Below are 5,878 nucleotides of genomic sequence, written 5' to 3' on the forward strand. Positions count from 1 at the left end.
CTGCTCTCACACACAAAAAAAGCATGTCTTTGGTTCAGTCTCTGAGTGTCATGAAATATGGTCCAGGAATGCATTAATGGAGTTGTTGTTGATTAGCTTGACGGCTCATGTACAGCAAAATGCTAATTGTGTGTTGTGCCTAATGCTCTGCAAAGTGACTGATCAGCACTGGGATAAACTAATGCATTGAGGATGGTAGAGCATGTTATTCATTGTCAGGCCATTTCACAATGTTATTCCACTTAAATAAGCCAAGTCCGCAAACATGAAATAGGTCTAGATCAAAAAAGGATGACAATATTTCTTTGAACTGTTCCTCCTACCGTGTACTAATTGCGTGCCAGCGCTATGAAGTTATGAAAACAGCTCATATCTGGAAAGAAACTAATTTCTCTCTGTATGTCAGGTGTCTGGGTATTTCCAGGCCACGTTGTAAAAAACATGTATTATCGTTTTTGACGGCCGCCTTCTCACACAACTGCCTCCCTCAGATCAAACAGTAAGAAAAACAACAGTTTGTGACTGGAAAAAACTAAAATATGCATGGCACTTTTGTGACACGTTTTCCCCCCTCTTCAAACTGAGCGGTAAACGCCGTGTTGACTGCGAACTGTGATAAATTTGGATTCAGACGGTTTAGCGTTCTTTAGCTAAACGGGTTTTTTACGCTGTAGCCCCGAGCTGTACGCTGTCATACTGCTTTACACGATGTCAGAAGTCAAAATGTAAAATACATTAACTTCCTGCTGGAAAGAACTGAAGCCGAATACACAAAATGTAACGGTTATGTTTGTCTGTCAGAAAGTCGTATTTGTCAGATAGTTGCGTGACTTGAAAGGAAGTGATGTAAAATTTCTCCAAGCGTAAAAAACGAAAGGTTACCAAGAAACCAAAACGCTGTAAATGATCTCTTTACTGGTGTTTCAAACAAAACCACATCCCACACTATGATCATCTTATGTCGTTCTAGTAGAGAGTAGAAGATTCCAGAAGGATACCCAGGGTGGTTTTTTTATAGGGAAAATAAATCCCTAAAAATACACATAATAATAAGACAGCCTTCAGATTTTTAAATGCTTGCATCGCAAGAATTAATTAGTCACCTATCGTCGGCCACCGTGCTTGTTTTTTTTTTTTTTTTTGTATATGCCGCTGAAAGATTTCTCTGGGTTTAGTTTTCTGATGATTTGTGTATATGAATGTATATATTAATGTCCCAACTCCTGCTGTTTTAGGCTTTAGCGCGCTGTACTGAGCAGATTTAGTTTGCATAGTGTCCCTGCTCATTTATAAGGGTGCCAAACTCGTTTCCCTCAAGGTTTATATGGCCTGCGCTGCCTGACCTCCGTTCTGCTATGCAAGTAGAAAATATATTCTTAAATTCTTACAGAGCTACTAGAGGTGCAGCTAGGGGGGACTGCGCAATCCCACATCACATCAATGGAATTCAGTATCACAAGCAGAGTCCCCATCCTATTATTCAAGTGTGATGTTAAGAAATGCTTTATTGAGAACCAACAATGTCAACACTGATGCTGTTTTTATCCACCTTTAATATGACTGTACTCATACTGTGTACCTGTATTATCTGCTATTGGATTTTGTCCACTCATGTTTAACTGTATTGTATATGCTTTTTTGTAAAATCACAATGTAGTATGTTTAACTACAAAGGCACTGCCAATGAAAACTAGCCTTTTGGCTGATTCGGGTTCATTTACATTTGTTTAAATGTTGATTAATGTACATTGTCCCTTTTCAAATAAAGAAATAAAATAAATAAATATTAAGAATAAAGAGAATAATGTTATCTGCCAATTATTATTTTAGTCATTAGCACCAGGACCTTTTAAACAGAGTGTGTAAATATGTGTTCATTTTATAGCACAAGAAGGCAAGGTTGAAAACGTATGACCATTTTCCTACCCTGCTTATCATACGCATCTTGCTCTGCATTCCGTGCAGAATGTAGAGCAGCATGATGACTTCACCTTTATCACAATCAAAGCTGAACCAGACTTCTTCTATTAGTGCCAGACTGTTCATGGAATGAAGATATTTAACATTATACATGAAACTGAAATCTATCAGGCTTCAATACTTAGTTCATTCTGGCTAGTATTTTTTTTTTAATTTTTAGTAAGAACCTTTTTCGAAAAAGCTGATGCTTATTGTTAAAAAAGTATGCCCGCTCACCCAGTACATTTGTGATACATATGCGAAAAAGAAAAACCACACGCAAGCACAATTGTGACCTTTTGTGGTTTGTCGCTTGTTCTTAAAGACCCCTCAACGCAGTGCTGAGGGCGGTCTGATGCGAAGCGGACTGTAGCTAAAGGGCCGTTCTGACTGTGCTTGAGGGGAAACGAGGGGCCTCTGCAGGGAAGGACGTGGCATGCAGCTGACATACAGCACATGCCTCTATGACATACCACAATCAATAACACACTTCAAAAGTACCTCCGAACATATAAGTAATGAAAAAGCACTCTTGCTAATAGTATATGGGTGCATAATTACTTTTTTTCCATTAAATCAACAAATGTATCATTTTAAAAATGTGTTTTGTGTTTACTCGGGTTCCCTTTGTGCCATTTTACATTTTGTCTAAAGATCTGAAACCATTCAGCCTGACAAATATGCAATAATATAGGGGGCAATTTTTTACATTGTAGCTGTTCATCCCCTTCCCGAATGCTTCACAATAAATAAAACAGTTCACAATAAATAAATTGATGGCTGTGAAATCCATAAACCACAGAACTATGAAACATCTATTTGTTATTTCTGACCATGGCTCCTCCTGCTTATGCTGCACCTCACCTGAAGCACAACTCTGCTTTTCCTTCATCTTCTCTGATCCACAGAAATCCGTGCACTTCACATGCAGGTCTCAGTCAACTCAAAACGAGTGGCCACAATCTTAAACCTAGTCTACAGAACAGGCCTGCTATGCCTACTAGGCCAATACCGTGACAACCTGTCCCTCATAGAGGACAGTGCTGCGATTTCCTGGGGCATGCAGGTTCTTTCCCAAACAACGTTTCAGTTGTCTTTACTCATCACCATGTTACTGCAGCTCCATCACCATGTTATCGCAGCTCCTAGGCCAGACTAATGTACTACGGTAGTTCACCTGACCAACTGTCACTTCCTCTTGGTTTTGCCTCTCTGTCTCTGCCACTAGGGCAATTCAGCTCTTTTCAGCATTCTGCTGCCCTTAAACACGGGCACGGGCGTGGCACCTTCCCAGCTTCAATAGACACGTTTTCTGACCTCTGACCTCTACTGATTCTCCATTTACGCCGTACACGACTCACCTCCTTCACTGGCTTCTCGCTCCCACAAATGAGCTGAATGGTCTTGCCAGCAACCATCAAAACCACGTGTGCTATTCTAGACAAAAACCCACCGCTGTTTCGGACTCTCCGCTGTTTTTGGTTCCCCTATCTCTGAACCCGAAATAGGACCAAAACCACTTTCATCAGCCAACACTAGGCACTCAAGGGGGAAACCTATCTTGAGAAACAATGAAGGTGCCAGCCGCCTCACAAAAGGTGCTTATCTCCCATCAGGTGAAAGAACACTCATGCAGTCCTTAATTAAACAGATATTAGGTCAGATTTACAGAGGAACATTGTTGTTTTATTCCCAATTTATAAATGACTGACAGAAATCATTATTGAATTTAACAATGACAGCATAATGTCTATCGATTTTAACTCACAATTAGAAATGTGTGTGAAAGTATTGAACCCACCTGTAGTTATGTGTGCTGGCGTGAGTCCCAGTCTCGACTCACTTATCCCAGACTCACTCTCAAACTGTTCCCCCCATGTGCATATCCACTTCACAATTACTCGTGCAACCTTAAAGCGCCCGACTCTGAATTCATTTAAACCGCAGAGGTGCATACTTTTGGAGTTAAGCTGAGTTTGGCTGAGCTTTTGAGAGCATGTCTCAATACTGTATAGGCCTCTGTGTGTACTCAAACAGTCCTTGTTTGACGCTTATATTGTATCACTGTTTTGTTCCTGGCTTCAGATATTTAATTATTCCCTTTGCTTAATACATGTCTTCTTGGTGTCTATTTGTCAGTTTTTTCTGAGTCATTTTTGGCAGTCATGACAGACAATCTAAGTATAGTGGTACAGCTGTCAAGTAGATATCTGCTAATCAACCATACTGTTTCAGTTCCGCATGAGCCGCTAAATTTATCAGTGATTTCTATGAATTTATTGCTCTTCAAGGTAATAAAGACAACCAAATACTGAGGCAGCCATTAATTAAAGTTTTAATATTTGATTCTAATTTTCTCCTCAACTTCACTAAAGTCTTCCTCAATACCCCCCAACTTTTAATGAACAGCAATGAGTGTATTAAACCAAATACGGGAACAAAAGTTTTAGCTGAAGTGTTTAGACATCACATTAACATATAGGAGCTATATACACTGCCTATCTTTAACCTATGACAAACAAACCGACACAGTTAAAACAGGTCATGAAGCGCGAAGTTGGTGGTTAGCTCTAGGTACGCTTTGACAGGATGTTGCTATGGTTTCATGTTTTATTTGTGCCGTTCTAGGTGGCCCCCCACCACACTCCTACCCCCCCAAAAAACCTTTCTTTTCACTCTTAGTATGTCTTCAATAACAAGCTGTGTTTTTGCACTAGGGCAGCACTCACCCAAAGCCATTAGCATCTGAGTACTTGGTCAATTTTATTTTTCAGTATGTCCAGATAGCAGCAGAAAATCAACTGAGCAATTAAGTGCACTTCCTGTTGAAAAAAAAAAAACTTATGATACCGCTACTTCTACAAGATGAATACAAGTGAGTCACTTTATCTCGTCTGATGAGAGGAAACATCATACTAAATACTTCCATTTCATCAAAAAGGCGCGTCTGACGTCCAGTTGTTTGCCCTTTAGAACCCCAGTTGCAGTGTTTCCAAATGCAAATTCTTTAAAGCATTCATCAACGGGTTAAAACATTTAATCTGAGAGTGTATCATGTCTTCATTTGATTTATTTATTATCTTTTGATTTTTATATGAACTTTTCTTGAACAAAAACAAGTTGTTGTGGAGGGGTGGTGCGGTTAGAGCGCCATCTGCAGGCGGAGATGAAGCGGTTTAGCTGGTCTGCAATCACAGCTGTTGACAATGTTCATGATTGCTAACTCTTCATCTGCTTCTGTCTGCAACGAGACCGGGGGCTGGAATGAGACGCCCGCAGGAGATATATATCGTGTTCCCTTCTCCAATCGTGTGTTGTTTGTTTGTTTGTATCTTTTTACAGTCTCTGGTTTGTACCAGAGACTGTAAAAAATATGGACAAAGCTACTGTGACGTCACCCATTGACTCTCCGTGGGTCTCCGAAAATACGTTTTGAAGCTCAATGGCGGGCGCGGCCATTTTGGAGTTGGAGCCAAAACCACAGAGTTTAAAAGCCGCTCTGTGATTTTTACAATTTGATTGACAGTCCGGTGCGGAAAAGCCCATCAACCTGAACGAGGCTAGCTGACTGTCTGCCGTTATGTTTTAAAATATATTATCAGATGTTTACGGAGTTTAATTTCCATCCGTGACTGTACTGTCATGTAATCACGTTATATGTATGACATTAAAAATACAATTAGGCTATGTTCAGTTATCTTCAATTCATGTTTCTCAGCAAAACGAATATGCTTAACTAGCATATCAGCTTGCCAGTGAGCTAGGTAGGCTATCCGTGGTTAGCTCACGCATTAGCAATATGAACCACAGGGGAAGAACATTGACTACACTGATGGTCAATCAATCGGAGATGTGTAGGCTACTGGTGATTTGACTAGGCTAATTTTCGTATAACTGTCTGGTATATCTGCTGTTAACC

At 40.1% G+C, this 5,878-nt stretch overlaps 1 long non-coding RNA gene across 1 annotated transcript; it reads right to left on the bottom strand.

Moving 5' to 3' along the window:
* Window positions 1–1,122: 1,122 nt before the first annotated feature.
* On the bottom strand, window positions 1,123–1,463 carry LOC135248999 (uncharacterized). The gene is made up of 2 exons (XR_010328537.1): window positions 1,432–1,463; window positions 1,123–1,353 (listed from the first exon to the last, which is right to left on the bottom strand). It is a non-coding gene; the product is annotated as an uncharacterized LOC135248999 (long non-coding RNA).
* Between the last annotated feature and the right edge of the window lie 4,415 nt (window positions 1,464–5,878).

This window comes from Anguilla rostrata, chromosome 2 (assembly GCF_018555375.3).
Source record: "Anguilla rostrata isolate EN2019 chromosome 2, ASM1855537v3, whole genome shotgun sequence".
Classification (NCBI taxonomy): domain Eukaryota; kingdom Metazoa; phylum Chordata; class Actinopteri; order Anguilliformes; family Anguillidae; genus Anguilla; species Anguilla rostrata.